Source organism: Dermochelys coriacea, chromosome 3, assembly GCF_009764565.3.
Source record: "Dermochelys coriacea isolate rDerCor1 chromosome 3, rDerCor1.pri.v4, whole genome shotgun sequence".
Lineage (NCBI taxonomy): Eukaryota > Metazoa > Chordata > Testudines > Dermochelyidae > Dermochelys > Dermochelys coriacea.
In genome coordinates, this window is record NC_050070.1 from 76,321,468 (window position 1) to 76,331,048 (window position 9,581).

Consider the following 9,581-nt stretch of genomic DNA (forward strand, 5'->3'; position numbering starts at 1 on the left):
TGATCTGGATTTACACAGGCGTAAATAAAATCAGAATATGGCCATTTTTTGTACTCATGCTAATGCAGAGCTTACAATCTCCATGGAGATGGTGGTGGCTTTGTCTTCAAACATGGCACTAGGTTTAAGCCATTTTTAACATTGAAAAGAAGAAACTAAATATAGACTTACTATTAGCAAGCAAAACTATGGTTAGTCACAGTTAAGGTTACTGCAGGACACATCCCATCCCACCCCAAACCTTAAAAGTATGGAAATAAGAAATTAGGGGGAAAAAACTTGTGCCTTCTCTTCAGGGCTGGCTCTAGGATTTTTGCCACCCCAAGCAAAAAAAATTTTGGCCGTCCCCGCTTTTCTTTCATGCCCCCTCACCCTCGGCTCTGCCCCTTCTGAACCCCTTCCCCAAATCCCTGGCCCCACCTCCTCCCTTGGGGGTGCAGCATTCCCCCCGCCATTGCTTCCTGTGGCTCCCCCCCAACTCTCCGCCCTAGCTCCCCTCCGCTCCGCCTGCTCCCCTGAACATGCTGCCACGGCTCTGCTTCTCCCCCCACCCTCTCAGGCGAGGGACAGGCAGCGTTTTCAGGGGAGCAGGCAGAGCGGAGGTGAGCAAGGGTGGCAAGGGGAGCGCAGGAAGTAACGGGGGCGGAGAGGGTAGAGGAACTGCTCCCCACCCCAGCCCACCTCCACTCCATCACCACCGCCTCCCCCAAGCGCACCGCTGCTCGGCTTCCCCTCCCTCCCTCCCAGGCTTGCTGCACCAAACAGTTGTTTCACGTGCGGCAAGCCTGGGAGGGAGGGGGGAGAAGCGGAGTAGCAGCAGCACGCTCAGGGGAGCAGGTGGAGGCAAGCTGGGGCACATTTCTAGGGGCGGCATGGCTGGCGCCGGAATGCTGCCCCTAGAAATGTGCCGCCCCAAGCACCTGCTTGTTTTGCTGGTGCCTAGAGCCGGCCCTGCTTCTCTTCCACTTTTATATTGCATACAATAGTGTTAATAACACGCTCCAGTGCTCCATAATGCTTTCACTTCCATTTCCAACATATACCCAAAAACAATACATCCCCCAACTTCATCAGACTTGCACTGTAAAGCAAATCCTTAACAGTTACTTCATATGCTCAGTGCTTTTACAGCAAGAGATGAGTATATCTGACTGTCACATTCCATCCATTTGGGAAGTTTATTTGCCTTATTTCTGCCAAGGTTTGAGAGATTTTAATTCATAGTCTGTTTTCCCAGCTCAGGGAACTTTCTCTTAGGTTATAAGGTTATTTGATAAAGAGAAAATGTCTCTTCTATGTTTTTTAAGCTCCCCAGGGAGTGACTGTCAGCATTCATATCACACCAGATTTGTCCTGAAGAAGAGCTCTGTGTAGCTCAAAAGCTTGTCTCTCTCATCATCAGAAGTTGGTCCAATATCTTACCTACTTTGTTTCTCTAGTATCCTGGAACCAGCATGGCTCAACAATACTGTACTGCATACAGCAGATTCGTTGTCAAATTAAAATTTGGTAGATTTGCCTTCGCATACACATTTTTCATCATGGCTGAGAAGTTATCAAATTCTTCACAGACGAACAGTTACTGATCTGTAACTGATCTTATAGAAATTAGCATGCATTTGAGGGGACACCAATGTAGCCAATGGGCTGGTTCCAGAGTGCTTCAGATTTCTTGCAAAAGAGCTACAAAGCAAAGTGGGACAATGCAGTTAAACAAATCACCAAAATGGGCAATTTTCAACTCATTCTTTCTGAATCAATTAATTTTTACTCAAACCACCATGAAAGATTTCAATAGTATTCAAAAAAAGAAAAGGAGTATTTGTGGCACCTTAGAGACTAACAAATTTATTTGAGCATAAGCTTTTGTGAGCTACAGCTCACTTCATCGGAAAGCTTATGCTCTAATAAATTTGTTAGTCTCTAAGGTGCCACAAATACTCCTTTTCTTTTTGCGAATACAGACTAACACGGCTGCTACTCTGAAATAGTATTCAAAGTTTATATTCTGTGTTGTGGTTTTTACCATTTAGTTTTTGTTTGTTATAAACAAACTAAAGGTTAAAAGGTCCTGTTCAATTTTAACTCTGTAATGCAACCTTAACTCTGAGGCAGATACCTTAGTGCCATAAAAATTAAAACTCAGCATATCTATTTAAAAAGTTTCAGAGTAGCAGCCGTGTTAGTCTGTATTCGCAAAAAGAAAAGGAGTACTTGTGGCACCTTAGAGACTAACTTTTCCACCAAATGCATCCGATGAAGTGAGCTGTAGCTCACGAAAGCTTATGCTCAAATAAATGTGTTAGTCTCTAAGGTGCCACAAGTACTCCCGCAAGAGGAATGAATATCTGTTAAAATCCCCAACCAGTCCCTCGTCGCCGACCCCACAATTTGCCCGCCTGGTTTTGACCTGCCCCGTCGCCAGTGGTCCCTGTTGAATAGGTTCTGGAATGGGCAAGGTCTCTGTGCAGCCAACCAGTATCACTGGAGCCTTCGTGACAGCCCTTTGTGCAGCTGCAGTGCAACACAGATGATGACGCACATTGCCAATGAATGCCTGCTGACTAGGTTCAGCAGGGGCCTAGAAGAACTGCATCATGCCACTGAAGATGCCATTGCTTGGCTAGATGACTATACACACACTAAATAATTAAACTACAGTATTTATAAACGCATCGAGTTCTACCTAGCCCTTAACAGCCCAATGGGACTTCTTATGATAGTAAGCACTATGCCAGTAACAAGTGTTTGCAAGATTGAATCATTAGGTCCCCATCTAACTCTCTCTGAAGTCAATTAAAAGACTGCCATTGACTTCAATGAAAGTTGAATCAGGACCTTAATCAGCAAAGTCTCTTCCTGACAATTTCATACATCTTCATACATTTTATGAAGGTAAGAATGAGGTAGGTACAATAAGAAAACAAAATGGTTGATCGTAACAAGACAACCACATTATCTTGGAATACAACCCAGCGCTGAGTGTTGTCCTTAGCATTCTAAGCACTTTCACCAGCTTGACCACGCCTAGCAGTGTGAAATTCTGGCCCCATTGAAATAAATGGCAAAACTCTCATTGATTTCAATTGGGGCCAGTATTTCACCAATAGTTTTTTGTGTACCTTTTGAGAGTCTGTTTGGACTTCTAGTACCCAGCCTTACTTACTCCTGGGAGAATTCTGTGCCACTGCATGTGTGCATAATTAATTAGCTGCTCATACTTTTAATTTTTTGCGCAGAAAAAAGCTTCTGCTGGAAAGTTGCTGCAGTTCTGCCTTTTGCCCACCAGAGGAAGCTGTGGTGATAGAACAGAGCAGCAGCTCCTGGTCAGCTAGGGATGAAAAATAGCCTGTACGGTAGTGCCTTCTTCACAGCTCCTGTCGGGCCAGGTCAGGAGACAGGGGATATGGGGAGATAGCATGGAGCTGCTGTGGGGTCAGACAAGGGCTCATAAGGGCTAGTGGGGGAGGACAGACTGGGGAAGGAGCTGAATGGGCACGGAGGCACGGGGCCACAGGGAGGAGGGAGCTGCAGGGTAACATGGTGATGGGTGAGGGAGTGCAGGGCCACATAGGGACAGGGGTGGCTGAGTGGGGGCACAGAGACACATGGGGATGGGCTTGGAGTGCAGGGCCAGATGGGAATGGGGGAGGGGGTTTCTGAGTGGGGGCAGAGGGACACATGGACAGGGGGTGAAGGACACATGGGGGTGCAGAGACACATGGGGACAGAGGCAGATGTGCCTGACTGAATGAGAGAGGCTAGGGGTCAGCCAGGGTCTGCATGGGGGAAGCTCGCCAACAATCCCTCTGCACCCCCGAAAAACACCTGTTCCATACTTTTCCCATCCATATCCATCATCCCTCCAAATTCACACCCAGGCTCCTTCCCAGAAATTATTTCCCTCTCGCTCACTCCTCCGTTATCCCTGATTCCCCCAAGCATTTGCATTGCTTCTGAGGGGCGCAGAAAATACGGTTCTGTATTGTAGTTTAAATGAATGATTACTCAGAGTTCTGTATTAATATGCCTAGTAAGGAATCTATTTGTCAAAAAACATTTCCTGAATCTTTTTTGTCTGTATTGTTACAGACATACTTGCTGACAGGTATTTTGAAATAAATGACCAAAAATAATTGAAACTGGTATGATTATATTGTGTTATTTTGACAAATAAAATATGCAGAATTTTACAGAATTTTGAAAATATTGTGCACAGAATTTTTCATTTTTTTGGTGAAAAATTCCCCCGGGAGTACTTTTTGTGCACTTGTGTCAGATCCAAGACAGGAGTTAATCCTCGACTTGCTGAAACATAAGGTGGGCCTCTAAACCCTTTTAGAGTGAGAAATGGACAGTCTAGCCAAAAATAATGGAAAAATTAAAAGGGCCTGATCCTGCAAGTCTTTTGCACAGAACACTTCTTTATGTCAATGAAAGCTGTGCAGGTGGAGGCACTGCAAGATAAGGCTCTAAATTATGTTTTATTTAAATACACAGAATGATCATTATGGGCCATATTTTCTCCTGAATTACATCTGTGTAACCCAAATAAGTACAATGGGAATTACACACATGTACTTGAGGGCAAAAGCTTTCATATGTTTTCATATGCTTTTCATAAGTTAAAAATATGAGTTGCTAATGGGGGATCTGAATACAAATATCCAGAATAACCACAGGTAGTAAGACCTCTTGCACCAATTTAATTAAAAATGATTACAGCAATAATAACCTGAGAAGGCAGGTATAAGCTTTGCAGGTGGTTGCCTTCAAGATCATTCCTGTCAGAGTACAGAATTGATGCTAATCAAATGACAGTGCATTAACCAGATGTTGTCACTTCATCTTGCAACTGACACTTTGGTTCTACACCTCTAGCCTTCATCTCTGTTCTCAGCTCCTTCTCACCTCAGACTAACGGCTCACTCTGTGCTTCTTCCATCTTGCTGTTTATGTCTAAAATGCTGTGACCCCCCCATCCCCAAATCCAGGTCTGCCATCTTTGCCTCCATTCCCCTTTCATCCAACTTCAAAATTGCCAAGAGGCCTACCAGTGCCAACCCACCATCTAAAGAATTGCTTTTATTTATCTACTTTTAAAATCACTCCTGCATAGTTGTGTGATTGAATCTCCTGTTCAGCTGATCCTTTGTGAATTGCTCTTTATTGATTGTCCCTTTAGATAATAAGCTCTTGGGAGCTGAAACAGGGTCTTCTCCATTTTTCTGTACAGCACTGAGAGGCGTGTCAATTCTCAACAAATAATGAATAAAAATATTGGATTTCATCATCACAAGTAACAAGTCCCTGCCACCATTTCGTCATTTTTTTTCTTTTTTATTTAAATCTTTGTTTTCATTTGTAAGTATGACTTTTCAATTTAAAACAAAGCATGTCAAACTGCTGTGGAAATTAATTCTTAGTAAGAAATTAATCTAAAAATGATACATTCATGTGGAACAAGATCTGCCATACCTCTATAGGGACAGCAGCTAGATCCAAATTTGTTGTTGCTATTCTAGTTTACAAATGACTGAAGTGCAAATACATATATATTTTACTTTCCATGGAAGTCTGGAATAGGGCTATAAAGACATGGGTGTTATTGTGTTAGTGTATTGACAACCTGGAAACTGCAGTTAGTTCAAATCAAAGCTGCCCATGGTAGTAAAGTCAAGCACATGCATAAGCCTGAATCCTCAAATGCTTATGCATGTGCTTGACTTTACTATCATGAGTAGTCCCATTGATTTCACTAGAACTATTCACAAAGTAATGTGGAGCATGTATGTAAGTGTTTTTGGGATCAGGGCCTAACTCGTTTTCCAGTAAGCTTTCTTCTAAGCACTGAGTACCAAAGGGTACGTCTACACTGCATCTGGGAGTGAGCCACCCAGCTCAGGTAGACAGACATGTACTAAAAAGAAAAGGAGTACTTGTGGCACCTTAGAGACTAACAAATTTATTAGAGCATAAGCTTTTGTGAGCTACAGCTCACTTCATCGGATGCGATCACTTAAGATAAGCCATCCCCAGCAGCGGGGGGGGGAAAGGAGGAAAACCTTTCATGGTGACAAGCAAGGTAGGCTAATTCCAGCAGTTAACAAGAATATCAGAGGAACAGTTGGGGGTGGGGTGGGAGGGAGAAATACCATGGGGAAATAGTTTTACTTTGTGTAATGACTCATCCATTCCCAGTCTCTATTCAAGCCTAAATTAATTGTATCCAGTTTGCAAATTAATTCCAATTCAGCAGTCTCTCGTTGGAGTCTGTTTTTGAAGCTTTTTTGTTGAAGTATAGCCACTCTCAGGTCTGTAATCGAGTGACCAGAGAGATTGAAGTGTTCTCCAACTGGTTTTTGAATGTTATAATTCTTGACGTCCGATCTGTGTCCATTCATTCTTTTACGTAGAGACTGTCCAGTTTGGCCAATGTACATGGCAGAGGAGCATTGCTGGCACATGATGGCATATATCACATTGCTAGATGCGCAGGTGAACGAGCCTCTGATAGTGTGGCTGATGTGATTAGGCCCTATGATGGTATCCCCTGAATAGATATGTGGACAGAGTTGGCAACGGGCTTTGTTGCAAGGATAGGTTCCTGGGTTAGTGGTTCTGGTGTGTGGTGTGTGGTTGCTGGTGAGTATTTGCTTCAGATTGGGGGGCTGTCTGTAAGCAAGGACTGGCCTGTCTCCCAAGATCTGTGAGAGTGATGGCTCGTCCTTCAGGATAGGTTGTAGATCCTTGATGATGCGTTGGAGAGGTTTTAGTTGGGGGCTGAAGGTGATGGCTAGTGGCGTTCTATTGTTTTCTTTGTTGGGCCTGTCCTGTAGTAGGTGACTTCTGGGTACTCTTCTGGCTCTGTCAATCTGTTTCTTCACTTCAGCAGGTGAGTATTGTAGTTGTAGGAATGCATGATAGAGATCTTGTAGGTGTTTGTCTCTGTCTGAGGGGTTGGAGCAAATGTGGTTATATCGTAGTGCTTGGCTGTAGACAATGGATCGAGTGGTATGATCTGGATGAAAGCTAGAGGCATGTAGGTAGGAATAGCGGTCAGTAGGTTTCCGATATAGGGTGGTGTTTATGTGACCATCGCTTATTAGCACCGTAGTGTCCAGGAAGTGGATCTCTTGTGTGGACTGGTCCAGGCTGAGGTTGATGGTGGGATGGAAATTGTTGAAATCATGGTGGAATTCCTCAAGAGCTTCTTTTCCATGGGTCCAGATGATGAAGATGTCATCAATGTAGCGCAAGTAGAGTAGGGGCATTAGGGGACGAGAGCTGAGGAAGCGTTGTTCTAAGTCAGCCATAAAAATGTTGGCATACTGTGGGGCCATGCGGCTACCCATCGCAGTGCCGCTGATTTGAAGGTATACATTGTCACCAAATGTGAAATAGTTATGGGTGAGGACAAAGTCACAAAGTTCAGCCACCAGGTTAGCCGTGACAGTATCGGGGATACTGTTCCTGACGGCTTGTAGTCCATCTTTGTGTGGAATGTTGGTGTAGAGGGCTTCTACATCCATAATGGCTAGGATGGTGTTTTTAGGAAGATCACCAATGGACTGTAGTTTCCTCAGGAAGTCAGTGGTGTCTCGAAGATAGCTGGGAGTGCTGGTAACGAAGGGCCTGAGGAGGGAGTCTACATAGCCAGAGAATCCTGCTGTCAGGGTGCCAATGCCTGAGATGATGGGGCGTCCAGGATTTCCAGGTTTATGGATCTTGGGTAGCAGATAGAATACCCCAGGTCGGGGCTCCAGGGGTGTGTCTGTGCGGATTTGTTCTTGTGCTTTTTCAGGGAGTTTCTTGAGCAAATGCTGTAGTTTCTTTTGGTAACTCTCAGTGGGATCAGAGGGCTTGTAGAAAGTGGTGTTGGAGAGCTGCCTAGTAGCCTCTTGTTCATACTCCGACCTATTCACGATGATGACAGCACCTCCTTTGTCAGCCTTTTTGATTATGATGTCAGAGTTGTTTCTGAGGCTGTGGATGGCATTGTGTTCTGCATGGCTGAGGTTATGGGATAAGCGATGCTGCTTTTCCACAATTTCAGCTCGTGCATGTCGGCGGAAGCACTCTATGTAGAAATCCAGGCTGCTGTTTCGACCTTCAGGAGGAGTCCACCCAGAATCCTTCTTTTTGTAGTGTTGGCAGGAAGGTCTCTATGGGTTAATATGTTGGTCAGAGGTGTGTTGGAAATATTCCTTGAGTTTGAGACATCGAAAATAGGATTCTAGGTCACCACAGAACTGTATCATGTTCGTGGGGGTGGAGGGGCAAAAGGAGTGGCCCCGAGATAGGACAGATTCTTCTGCTGGGCTAAGAGTATAGTTGGATAGATTAACAATATTGCTGGGTGGGTTATGGGAACCATTGTTGTGGCCCCTTGTGGCATATAGTAGTTTAGTAAGGAAAACAAAATAGCAAGGTGGACATAGCAGCATGGGTGGTGGCTCAGGCTAGCCACCCGTGTCCAAGCCTGCCTCCCCACCTGGATCTGAGCTCAGATAGCTAGTGTGAGCTACTGCCCATGTTGGAAGACCCACAGTGTTATTTTTAGCGCACTATCTTAAACTGAACTAGTGCAAGTTTGTCTACTCTGGGAGGCACTCTCCCAGCTGCAGTGTAGACATACCCAAAATGGCTGTGACTGTATGCTCAAGGAAATTGCTCTTTTCCCCCTCAGTCTTGGAATCAGATTTGTGCAGATTTGATTGCAGCACTGGTGACTTAAATTTGAATTGTATCAAATAAGTTGTTTTAATCTTTTGGGGAGGGGACCTGTGTACATTTTCCTTGAGAAAATTGATGTACTTCTGAATTAGCATAAAGGCATCTAGATAACATGATAATGAGATCTTTAGAAATACTATTGCTGTTATTATTTTGGTACATGTATTTATAAGGCCTGTAGTCAAGGCGGAGGCTTGCATTTTTGTGTAGACATTTAAGGTTAAATTTTGACCCTGTGAGGATCACATACAAACAGATTGTGAACAGCTTCTCCCATAGGGTAAAAAATAATAAGGCAGGTGAAAAACTATTATTTTAAAAAACTTCACTATTTTAAGCCAATTTCATGAATCGGGGGTGGGGATCTGACTCCGGGCATTTGAGACTTTGATATCCTTTGGGCCAATGCTTTGGTCACTGTAGGGCCAAGGGCCTAGTTTATTGACTCCTAGTCCCTACTTTCACCTCTAAACTATACTACCTCCTCTTTTAGGCTGAAGGTTGGAAAAGTTTATGATATGACATGACTGGTTTGCACCAGTGACAGGTCTTCATGTGGAAATGTACAGCCACCATACGCCACTAGGCTGGCTGCTAGAGTCTTTATAAAAGCATTATAAAATACTCATCTTTTCAGTAATCCACATTATCTTATATATGCATAGAAACACACTTTTAAAAATCGTACGCCCGATTGCTTGACAGAAAAACCACCGCTGATCTTCTTCTAATATGAGTTTCTCAACCTTTACACCAAAGCCTTTTCCTTTCTTTGAAGAGACATTGTTTGTAAGATGGCTAGATGGGAGCTGTGCCCATAATGCTACCAGCTGAATCACCAGCCT